The sequence below is a fragment of the Littorina saxatilis genome, linkage group LG11 (assembly GCF_037325665.1).
Source record: "Littorina saxatilis isolate snail1 linkage group LG11, US_GU_Lsax_2.0, whole genome shotgun sequence".
In the NCBI taxonomy this organism is placed as follows: Eukaryota; Metazoa; Mollusca; class Gastropoda; order Littorinimorpha; family Littorinidae; genus Littorina; species Littorina saxatilis.
The window spans coordinates 20,663,665-20,676,453 of NC_090255.1; the positions used below are offsets into that span (position 1 = coordinate 20,663,665).

The 12,789-nt window shown below is 43.0% G+C and overlaps 1 long non-coding RNA gene across 2 annotated transcripts in view; it reads left to right on the forward strand.

Annotated features, from left to right (window-relative positions):
- LOC138980821 (uncharacterized) overlaps positions 1-6,203 on the forward strand; it is a 6,642-nt gene extending 439 nt beyond the window's left edge. The window contains exons 1-3 of one of the 2 annotated variants that reach the window (XR_011460452.1): positions 1-445; positions 3,013-3,073; positions 6,026-6,202. The exon at positions 1-445 is cut by the window's left edge and continues 439 nt beyond it. This is a non-coding gene — a long non-coding RNA (uncharacterized lncRNA). Of the gene's footprint in view, positions 446-2,663; positions 2,884-3,012; positions 3,074-6,025 lie in introns of those variants that run through there. The other variant, XR_011460453.1, reaches the window with a different exon arrangement.
- The last annotated feature ends 6,586 nt before the right edge of the window (positions 6,204-12,789 follow it).

A 12,789-nucleotide genomic window follows, 5' to 3' on the forward strand; every position in this document is an offset into this window, starting at 1 on the left:
GATAATTTGAATTTTAAAGTAGGCTAATGTGGAATGAAGACCTCGGAGTTGAAATTGTCAGGAATGGTTTCTCGGATCTAGAGGGAGAACTTTGATGTGTGCACCAGATGAAGAAGGAGAGGTAAGACCGTCATGAGCTCTTGCTCGAGCTCCCCAGGACCTTATTCAACAGACGATGACGAATGCAAGATACAAAGAGTGATTCAGGATGCGGATGCAGATCAGATCAAGGAAGAAAACCCGCTGTCATTACATGGAGTGATTCAGGATGCGGATGCAGATCAGATCGAGGAAGAAAACCCGCTGTCATTACATGGAGTGATTCAGGATGCAGATAAGATCAAGGAAGAAAACCCGCTGTCATTACATGGAGTGATTCAGGATGCGGATGCAGATCAGATCGAGGAAGAAAACCCGCTGTCATTGTCACCTTCAACAAAGAAAAGTATGAGCCGGCTGGACTGTTGTTGTTGTCAGTTGCTGTTGCTGTTGCTGTTGCTGTTGTTGACGGTTGTTGTTGTTGCTGCTGCTGCTGGTGTTTTTGTTGTTGCTGTTGCTGCTGTTGTTGTTGCTGCAGTTGTTGTTGTTGCTGTTGCTGCCGCTGCTGTTGTTGTTGACCGGCGGTTGTTGTTGCTGCAGTTGCAGCAGTTGTTGTTGTTGCTGTTGCTGCCGCTGTTGCTACTGCTACAAACTCATAGTTTCCATCCCACACTGAACTGAGCATTTACCATGATTTGAGATACTAATTAAGCTGATCATCGATAGTAGTAGGCCCAGTGTTAATCACAATTGATTTTCCCCACCCAAAACACATCCAAAGCTATCAAGTTATTACGATTTTGAAGTAAGAATTATGATGGCATCACACAGTGCTACAACCTAACTCTATAGAACTGTGTAGGTTTGTAACCTGCCGCTTGGTACACATGAAAATAGACCGAGATTCGAAACAAAGGCGCTCAAATGGCAATGGACCAATTACTGTACAACCACTCAAGTGAACCACAACAGGTACCGCCGCGAATTGGGTTCGACGATTAATACGTACCCCATACTTGCCACAAGACGATAAAAAAGCGTTCCGATCTTCAGCATTGATAAGGTGGGATCAAGTTATACCTGTAGTCTTTTCCGAAGCATTCTCTTTAGACTGACATCGAGAATGTTGCCACTACGAGTACGACGGGTCCGTTCTTTGGTATCTGATGTAATGGTTAATGAAATAAAATCATGCTGACATTCTGTACTGAGTTTCTTTCGAGCGAATTTCATTTACTGCGTTTATGTTTGTGCAGGGGGGGGGGGGGTGTTTCTGTGCCAGTGCCGTGTGTGTGTGTGTGTGAGGCTGTGTGTGTGTGTGTGCCGTGTGTGTCCGTGTGTCATTGTATGAGACAGACAAACGGACAGACACTTAGACAAACAGACAGGGATTGACATAATGAAATTCACTGAGATTGAACGTCTTTCAGTGGCAGCAGTAGCCAGTGTCAGCGTGTGTGTGTGTGTGTGTGGGGGGGGGGGGTCGTATCCGTCTGTGTGTCTGGGGGGGGGGGGGGGGGGGGTGCGCGCTTTTCAGTTGTGTGTGTGTGTGTGGTAACCAGCGAACGCCCTGATATCTAGATTAATTATTTTTCAATTAAAATTAAAAGTCACAATGCAAAGTATAGAGCGTGGCCGGGTGGTTCGTATATTAAAGGTCTTTAAGCTCCGACTTTCCGGGTAACTTAAGCTCGAAGTCACTGTGTAGCTTATAGTTATACACCCCGAGTAGGCCTACTTTATTTTCTCATTGACTTTCGGCAGGTGACAGGTTTGGCTGGCAGGTGAACTAATACTTTTCAAGTTATTTTCCCTTGCTGTGTTCAAAATACTTTTATAGACTGCGACCTTATCGATACGTGACCCGACATTTTTTGTGCGCCGGCAGTGCGCTTTGACACGTAGCCGCAGTATAGGCGCTAGAGGCTATAGATCTCCGGTCTTTTAAAGGTCGGTCGAAAAGCCGCCACTCAGTTTTGTCGGCCTCTTTTGTAGCCTATTTAACAAAACATGAATGGCTACTGCTGCCACTGAAAGACGTTCAATCTAAATTTCATCATGCCAATCCCTGTCTGTCTCAGTGTCTGTCTCAGTGTCTGTCTCAGTGTCTCGTCCGAGTCTCAGTCATGCATAGCCTAGTGCCCTAGGCTCCGGCAGTTGCCGCGGCTCAGGAACCAAAAGCCGAGACTAAGAAGCAACACAAATCAGGCAGGGGGATGGGGGGGGGGGGCGGGGGGGGGGGAGGGGGCGGCGAGGTTGGTATAAATCTGACTTAAAGCCTATTGTCTGCTGAGCTAGGCCGTAAAACAAAACAGATAAACGCATTAAAATCAAAAAACAATGTGTCAGATGCGTCGAATCAGAATGGTTTCTCTTTCAGATGATAAATCCAATGATACTGTATTGTATTGTATTGTATTGAATCACGGTATTGTCATATGTAAATTTATACTGAGTTTCTGTATTTTTCAATCGAGTTTCGTTGTGTATTGATAGCCCGGCCGGGTTGTAAAAATGATCTGGGTTGGCACAACTTGAAGTCCTCTACTACAGATGATCACACGAAAAAGACAGGTCAGGGTTAAATTATGAATTTGGGATGATTATTAACAATTTGAATATTGTTTCAAGCGCCTGTGCTCCCGCCTCACTTGCCCTCACCACAAGAACGAGATTTGTCGAGGGAGTTCATGTGCCCAGAGCATTTCGATTTACGTCCGCTAGCCAATTAAAACAAAGGACACAGAGCAGATCAGTGTGACGCTCATAGCAACAGCGCGAGGTGAGCGCGTGCGGGAAACAAAATGGCGACGATGCAGACGCCACAAAGCATGGATGATATAGGTAAAGTTTAGAAGAAATAAACTCTTCTTTTTCTTCACCGAAAAGTTTTGAATGAATGTGTATTGTGCCGAGCTGTGTGATTAACTGTACCAGTACCTTTCACGAGCACCCCTTTTTTTCCCCCTGCAGGAAGGCGAATTGACTTTCTGGCAAGACCAAAACGGTTTGCCCCAGGTTTTGAACGGGACAGGTAAGAAAATCAACTTTATTTTGTTTCTTTACTTTCTGATATTGTCTGAACTGGAAAATTCAAATATAGCGTCATTTAATCGATCCTGTCATGCTCTCTCTCTCTCTCTCTCTCTCTCTCTCTCTCTCTCTCTCTCTCTCTCTCTCTCTCTCTCTCTCTCTCTGTGTATCTGTATCTGTAGGTTACGTCGCTAGCATCCAGATTGCTGGCTTTGGCGCGACGGGTGGGTGTGCGCAGCGACGTCGCTTATCGGCGGCTGGTAGTCAGCGCCGCCTTGAATGCCTCAATAGAGGCTGAGTGGACAACTGTGTTGTCCAGGTGATTCCACTCTATTGTGGATCGTGGGAAGAACGACTGCTTGTATTGTTCAGTGTTGCAGCGTGGTACAGCGAAACACCTGTTGTTATTTTTTATATAATTGTCTATGGGGTTGCTACCAACGTACTGTAGTCTGCTGTTTGTCTTCTTGGTCGAATCATGCGGCCAGCACGTTGAGGGGTCAGGAATTTGTCTGGAGGCATTGCCGGCACCAGCCCCTCAACCACCTTGTAGTAGAAAGTCAGGCGGAGGTTTACTCGACGTTCCTGGAGAGTTGGGAGTTTGTGGCGTGTCAGGAGGCCCGTAACAAAGCCAGGATGTCTTGATCGGTAGTCGTTGGCGATGAAACGTGCTGCTGTGCGCTGTATGCGTTCCATCCTATCGATGTCCTGCGCTTGGTACGGGTCCCAGACTATTGCTCCGTACTCAAGGAGGGGTCGGACGAGGGCCAGGTAGGCATTTCGTCTGCAGGCTGCCGGGCAGTGGCGGAGGTTTCTGCGTAGGAAGCCAAGAGTGCAGTTTGCTTTCTTGGTGATGCTGCTGATGTGGTTTCTCCACTTGAGGTTGTCCGAGAATAGGATGCCTAGGTATGGGTTGGAAGGGACAGTTTTGAGGATGGTGTTGTTGAGGGAGTACATGAAGGTGGAGGGTGGTTTGTGAGAGATGCTCATGACATAGCACTTGGTGGCGTTGAAGCGCATTCCCCATTTCTCTGCCCAACCTTCTAGACACTTCAGGTCCTCTTGTAGGGTGTGGTGGCCGTTGAAGGTGTTGATCTCTCTGTAGACGAGACAGTCGTCGGCGAACAGCCTAACCTGGGATCTGACTGCCTGCGGGAGATCGTTGATGTGGCTGAGAAAGAGGAGTGGGCCCAGCACGGTGCCTTGTGGGACGCCTGAGTCGACGGTAGTGGGCTGGGACGTACTGCCTTCAAGGACGACTTGCATGCTGCGTTCCGTGAGGAAGCAGTGAAGCCATGCGTGGAGGGGGCCTGTGATGCCATAGTTGGCCAACTTGTGGAGGAGCCGGTCTCTCTCTCTCTCTCTCTGTCTGTCTGTCTCTCTCTCCGAGTCTCTCTCTGTCTGTCTGTCTGTCTGTTTCTCTCTCTGTCTGTCTGTCTGTCTGTCTCTCTCTCTCTGTCTGTCTGTCTCTCTCTCTCTCTCTGTCTCTCTCTCTCTCTCTCTCTCTCTCTCTCTATCTTTCTGGGGTTGAAAAGCTGGTACACTTCTTGGTAATACAAGTAGGCCTAGTAATTGTGAGCTGTCAGGCATGATATCTTAAAACTTGATCTTCAAATAACAAGTCAGACCCTATACCTGCTACAATAACTAGATGTTGATCTAAGAACTAGGTAATCCGGATTAAATATACCTTCAGAGCACTGTTCAATCACTAAGTATATAGAACTATCTTTGACAGTATGATAATGTTTTGTAACTCACGGTGTTTGACTGAGAGTAGAATATTCTAATAAAGGAAACTCATGCATGTATGCACATGCGTGCGCGCACACACACACACACACACACACACATACTCGCTCACAGACACACACACACACACACACACACATACACAAATGTACACTCACCTATGCACACACAGACACACACACACACACATACACACACACAAATTCATGGGCAAAAGATATACTGAGGATTTCCTTGAATACTTTTTACATTTAGTCAAGTTTTGACTAAATGTTTTAACGTAGAGGGGGGAATCGAGACGAGGGTCGTGGTGTATGTGCGTGTGTCTGTCTGTGTGTGTGTGTGTGTGTGTGTGTGTAGAGCGATTCAGACTAAACTACTGGACCGATCTTTATGAAATTTGACATGAGAGTTTCTGGGTATGAAATCCCCGAACGTTTTTTTCATTTTTTTGATAAATGTCTTTGATGACGTCATATCCGGCTTTTCGTGAAAGTTGAGGCGGCACTGTCACGCCCTAATTTTTCAACCAAATTGGTTGAAATTTTGGTCAAGTAATCTTCGACGAAGCCCGGACTTCGGTATTGCATTTCAGCTTGATGGGTTAAAAATTAATTAATGACTTGGGTCATTAAAAATCTGAAAATTGTAAAAAAAAAATAAAAATTTATAAAACGATCCAAATTTACGTTTATCTTATTCTCCATTATTTGCTGATTCCAAAAACATATAAATATGTTATATTCGGATTAAAAACAAGCTCTGAAAATTAAATATATAAAAATTATTATCAAAATTAAATTTTCGAAATCAATTTAAAAACACTTTCATCTTATTCCTTGTCGGTTCCTGATTCCAAAAACATATAGATATGATATGTTTGGATTAAAAACACGCTCAGAAAGTTAAAACAAAGAGAGGTACAGAAAAGCGTGCTATCCTTCTTAGCGCAACTACTACCCCGCTCTTCTTGTCAATTTCACTGCCTTTGCCATGAGCGGTGGACTGACGATGCTACGAGTATACGGTCTTGCTGAAAAATGGCATTGCGTTCAGTTTCATTCTGTGAGTTCGACAGCTACTTGACTAAATGTTGTATTTTCGCCTTACGCGACTTGTTTTTGTTTAATTTTAATGTTTATTGTGTGTTTTTCGTGTTTTTATTTTTATTTTTTATTTTTTCATCTTTTTTACTTTTCAGGAGAAGTGTTTACTGGGTTGAACGAGAACCATCCCGACCTGCCCCAGGTGGAACGACAGCCAGCAGTAAGTTACACAAATTATGCTGTGCTTCCTGCTCATTGACAGTCACTGAGTCAGGCCTCTCTTTTTTTAGACCCTCCGTTGTATAATACCTTTGTTTCCAAAGATTTTCTCTTTATAAAGTGTCATTTCACCTCTATTCTAAGTCTTCTTCTATCATCAGATCTAGTTTTCTCAAATTTTTATTAGATACTACAGTAGCTGCACCCGGTTTTTTTTTCGTAAACCTTCAGTTATTTCTGGAACGGTCCTTGATATAAAATGATTATTTCTTTCCCACATCATAAAAATTAACGCTTATAACATATTTTTTATCAGACACACGCACACACACACACACACACACACACACACACACACACACACACACACACACACACACACACACACACACACACACACACACACACAGAAACGAGCTTTATAAGTTAGATTAAAAGAGAAGTTTTACTGTTTTCCAAGTGAGGAAATCAAATGTGACCCTCCACCACAAAAAGAGTCGCATGTCACCTCGCGCGGTTCTGCGCTAGGCTTAATATAAGTCCGGGGAGTGTCTGGTAACAATAAGAGGGTCACCTTAGTCACAGGCTTATAACTCAAACAGTTTTTGCTCTTTTCTAAAACGGTTTTCACTACTGGATAGAGCATAAAAAACTCTTTAGGAAAATGTACAAATGTGACCCTCCACCACGGAATGAGTCGCATGTCACCTTGCGCGGTTCTGCGCTAGGCCTAATCATAGTCCGGGGAGTGTCTGGTAACAGTGTGAGGGTCACCTTAGTCACAGGCTTATAACTCAAACAGTTTTCGCTCATTTCTAAAACGGTTTTCACCACTGGATAGAGCATAAAAAACTCTTTTGGAAAATGTAATAATATGAAAATCATGCAAAGGTGACATGCGACTCATACCGTCGTGGAGGGTCACAAATATGAAAATCATGCAAAGGTGACATGCGACTCATTCCGTGGTGGAGGGTCACAAATGGTCAAATTTAGTGGTGCATGCTAAACATTTGATACTTTGGGGCTGAATTCATTCAACGTAAGTACAGTGGAACCCCCCTTTTTAGACCCCCCAATTTAAAACTTCCTCCTTTTTAAGACCTAGCTGTTTTGATTTTCTGTCCATAAGCTCTGTAAATTTACCCCCATTTTAAGACTCCCTCTTTTTAAGACTTTTGTTTGTTTGTTTGTTTGTTTGTTTGCTTAACGCCCAGCCGACCACGAAGGGCCATATCAGGGCGGTGCTGCTTTGACATTTAACGTGCGCCACACACAAGACAGAAGTCACAGGCTTCATGTCTCACCCAGTCACATTATTCTGACACCGGACCAACCAGTCCTAGCACTAACCCCATAATGCCAGACGCCAGGCGGAGCAGCCACTAGATTGCCAATTTTACAGTCTTGGGTATGACCCGGCCGGGGTTGGAACCCACGACCTCCCGATCACGGGGCGGACGCCTTACCACCCCTGGGCCAACCGTGCCGGTTTTTAAGACCTGATTTTCTCAGATGTGTGAAGGTCATTAAGGGGGGGTTCCACTATAATTACTTGTACAGTACTTCAGAAAGGCAGTTAGTATTTAAAGGTCCTTGTCTACATTTTTATACCGAAATCGCCATTTGACCATTAAAATGCAGAGTCTATTATCTACAATTATCAACAATTATACACCCCCTTTCGATCAGGAAAGACGAAGCCAGTGTAGCCGTTTGAAAATTCATTGTATTATTCCAGCGTAGTACTCATAGTAGGATATCCTTATTTGGAAAATGCCAAGCGCAAAACTCCCCTCAAATCTCGTGCATTTCGTGCGTTTAAAAAAAGCGTGGACAGCGCTCCAATTATGTCAAACTGTTGCTGCACTTGTTTGGGCGTGGCTATAAGCATAGTGACATGAATTTGATTGGTCAGTATTTTTAGGCAAAGCACATGTTCTCAGCAAACAGAAAACAAAATATTGGAAGCGTGCTACCCAAAAATAAAATCTTTTTTTTACATATATTTTTTTTTCTATGACTTTTTTCCTCATGGTTCATTCATCATCAGACATAACTTTTTAGCGAAATCTATCCATAAGATTATTGAAAAAAAGCAAAAATGTAGACGACCACCTTTAAGGTGTTACGAGTGTGTTCGGGTTGCGGTTCTTGCTCATGTTTATACTCACTGAGTTACTTCCCTTGGATCTGGATCTGAATCTGGATCTGGATAACCCGCCTGGGTTGGTGGTTTGTGGGTGCGAATGCGTATACGCACGGTTCAGTGTGCTTTCGCGAAAGGGTGTGTCATATGCACGGCTAGAACTAAGATACTTCTTGATTTCAGTAAATAGTTTCATTACATGTCAACTAGTTCGTTTTTAAATGATTTTTTAGAGATCGCCAAATGGTATTGTGTGAATAACATCATTCGATCGATTGTACGCACGGCGCCGTGCTTCTAGTAGCTCAGTCCATTCCTTCTTTCCGGTGTGGAAACAGACGTGTTTCTGGCGAAAGAATCGGCGTTTTCAACTCGCCATATCTTCATATTCATTCGGACTAGAACAACGAAATATAAATTTCTTGTAAAAAAAAATCCCGAGCCTTGCGACTCTGGTAGTCATTTTCTTACGCGAAGCGGCCTTTGGTAGGTACGACAGTTTTAGTCACCCAAGTATATCTAAAACGCACGTGGACGAGTTTTCAATGGCGTATTTGAAGTCTGTGAATGTTGTGATTACAAATCATTTCGGGGCACCCCTCAGTCTATACGTACAGACAAACAAATTGCATGGAACGAAAGTTGAGAGGCTGGACTGTAAGTTGTTGTTTTGACTTCTACAAATCTCGCAGGTCTTTTATGCAAAACAGACTCAAAATTGCATTGTTCACGCAAGTGTAGATGACGAGACTATCGAAGGAATGGAATACACTTGCCTACAGATATAATAGACAGACACTGTCTATTTATATCTATGACTTACCCTAGCCCATATGTTAGAATAAAGAACATACTTTGCTCTTTTGAATGGTGTATGATTTGGCACTGTACACAGGATTTTAGACCTGCCCCCGAAGTGATTTTTCCATAACCCCGTCAAAATGCTCACTCTGTTTTGGCCGTAAAAAGCGCCCAAATGAAGTCAATTTCTAACCTGTGTCGTGTGTTCGAAGGAGTACATCTCAGCGATGCCATTGCCTTGCAACCTCAAAGAAATATATTTTAATAACCCGCTAAATGAACGGTTTTTTAGTGTGAAATAAAAGCCGGAGATTTGCTTCGTTTCTTTGCTGCGACACAAAACCAAAACCAACTATAGATCTGCGGTGACATTATGAGTTCGTTTTCGACATTGCAGTGAAGTTGCGTGGATCTTCGACGATTCCCGTTCGGTTTAATGTGGATAGAGCTTTGATTGAATGTAACTGCTTTGAAAAGTTACAACATGAGTCCTTGGGATCGATGTTTTTCGGTAAACTTCTTCGTATCCTTGACTTTACTTTTGACTTGAACAGATCCAGATCGGCTGGGGCTGTTGATCGCCTACACAGATCTATATGAAGTTGACTCGACACGGCGAACTGCCGAATCCGTGCCCTCTCGTCGGTCCTACCCCCAAATCCCTTACCAGCCTCAGACCCCACCTCACCATTCTAACCTCACTGGCGTACTATGTGTGATTATCCCTTCCTCATGAAAGAGAAAGTGGAGAAAGGGGAAAAATGAAGAAATGTGTTTTTTTTTGACAAATTTTTTTAAGTCCAAAAAAGATGAGAAATATTCATAACAAATTCAGTTTTGGGTCTTTTTCAAATCTGTTTGATGCATCTTTTCTGTGACCATTGTGGCTATGCACTGACACACAAATAAGTGGAGAAAAGGGAGAAATGAAGATTTTTTCTCACTGCACAACAGTCAGGGATTAGGGTTACATGTTTACATGTACATTGTCAAGAGGTCAAAACAAATTTTAAAAGCTGTTGAACACTGCACTAGTGTTGCTCTAATCAAGGCGAGTCTGGAACAATAGGTCCACCCCACCAAAAAGTGAACATGGAATTAGTTATGATTTTTTGGCTTGGGTACGGCCAAGTGAACAAGGTAGGAAAGGTTAGAAATAGTCATAACAAGTTCACTTTTGGGTCTTTTTCAAATCTGTTTGCTGCATCTTTTCTGTGACCATTGTGGCTATGCACTGACACTCAAAAAGGTGGAGAAAGGGGAAAAATGAAGATTTTTTTTCTCACCACACAACAGTCAGGGATAGTCAGGGATTGTTGACATGTACATTGTCAAGAGGTCAAAACAAATTTTAAAAGCTGTTGGACACTGCACTAGTGTTGCTCTAATCAAGGCGAGTCTGGAACAATAGGTCCACCCCACCAAAAATCAACATGGAATTAGTTATGATTTTGGAATTAGTTATGATTTTTTTGGCCTTTTTGCTTGGGTACGGCCAAGTCAAAAAGGTGAGAGGGGTTACAAATAGTCATAACAAGTTCAGTTTGGGGTCTTTTTCAAATCTGTTTGATGCATCTTGTCTGTGACCATTGTGGCTATGCACTCAAAGTCAAAAAAGTGCAGAAAGGTGACAAATGAAGATTTTTCCTTCTTTCAAGACAATGTGTGATTTGGCACATTTTGCCTCAGTCTTTATCAAGAGCCTGTCTTCTTCTTCTTCTTCTTCGGCGTTCCAGAAGAGCCTGTCTAACCCACTTTGAAGCTGTTAGAGACTGCAGTAGTGTTCCTTACATCAAGGCGAGTGCACAATGGTGCATTTCGAACCCCCCCCCCCCCCTAATGTTCACTTTAATATCAATAAATCAATAGATATTCAGTCACAGTTTAACTAACTCATTCACCCTCATCACTCACTCATCCATCCATCACAACAACACTGTTTGATGCACAAACTGCCTGCCTTCCGCACTGGGAAGCCGCTTCGCTTCGCAACAACAACAACACTGAAAACTCGCCGGGAAATACCCCCACCACACGTGTCACACGTGTGCTTGTTTCTTCCGACTAATATCAATTTTGGAGAAAAAAAGGACAAAACTGGATGAAAAATTCTACGGCCCCAGCAATCTCATTACTCTGAAAGGGGAACCGGAAGTGGCTGGTCCTCAGGTTTCAAAGTTGACCGATATTCCCACTAAAGTGACCTAGATCCAAAGCCAGCCATCCATTAGAATGTAGGTCCGTGCTCCCACAGTCCAATGCCGCGAATTGTTGTTACAGCCCCTGACTTTTTTATGTACGGAATCCGGTAGTCTTTTTGTTGTTGTTAAATAATTATATTGCCAAACGTTATGACATTTTGAGATAATTGAACAAGTTTCAATACACATTGGCTGAGCACCTGTGTGCTCAAAGGAAATGTCGCTTGTTTTTATCAAAAACTAATTTTCAATGGTCATTCGTGCAAACCGTCACACAAACATGCGTGCCTCTGTGTCTCTGTGAGTATGCGTGTGGCTGCTTTCATAGTTAGGGTGCAGGCGTTTTTAATCATTTACCCCACACCAAAAGCCCCCCCCACACCACCAACCCCCCCCCCCCCCCCCCACACACACACACACACACACACCCCGATACCTGTCAAATTCCCTCAGAATGCATGAACAATTCCGTTACCTCAGATCATCACCAGGAAAAATTCCTCCGCATCCAAAATATCAGGACTTTAGATATCAGATACCGACTTTATGTAATGCGCTTCAAAATCATATTCGCAAAGAGAGAGAGAGAGAGAGAGAGAGAGAGAGAGAGAGAGAGAGAGAGAGAGAGAGAGAGAGAGAGAGAGAGAGAGAGAGAGAGAGAGAGAGAGAGAGAGAGAGAGCTGGACACGAAGAAGGGAAGCTACAATCGCCCCAGGCCATATATATTATATATGTGTGTGTGTGTGTGTGTGTGTGTGTGTGTGTGTGTGTGTGTGTGTGTGTGTGTGTGGTGTGCGATTCATAGAAATTTACTGGACAGATCTTCATGAAACTTTGCACACAAATGTTCCGACCCCCAACCCTTCACCCTGATTCAAACTCATGTATCACAAGTCCAGCGCTCCCAAATTATTTCTTTTTATCATTTTTGTCAGTCAAGATAATGGGGGTGGGGTTGGTACGGGAATAATTGTGAAGCAGACAATAAGGCAACAACTTATTTTGTTTACAGGTATTGTATATGTATACAGTGAACTTAGCTGTGTTCAAGTTTAGTTATGTTTTCTGTCGAGCGAATTTTTTTTTAAATACGTTTTTACTACTAAAGGAGTGATAATTTTATGTGTACGCCCTCGAGAAACCTCGATCATTTTCTGAAAATGCACGTTGATAAGTACCGTTTTATGATAAAGTTATACTCTCCATTCATTTATATACACAAACTAATGTTTCATTTATTATTTGTAGAGCTAAATATGTCAGTCGGGATCATGTTAAGAATCGCAGTGTTTTTCGCAAAATCGTACTTGACAACCCCCAGTAAAAAAATTCTAAAACAAAAGTTAATACGTCAACCTCTTTTTTTCTTTGCACAGATGTGTCCATATTGCTTAGAGGAACCTGTGCACAAAATGTGTAATGTTTCTTTCACGCGATTTGAACACACAAGTAACCCCTTAAGAATCGCAGTGTTTTTCGCAAAATCGTACTTGACAACCCCCGGTAAAAAAATTCTAAAAAAAAAATTAATACGTCGACCACCTTTTTT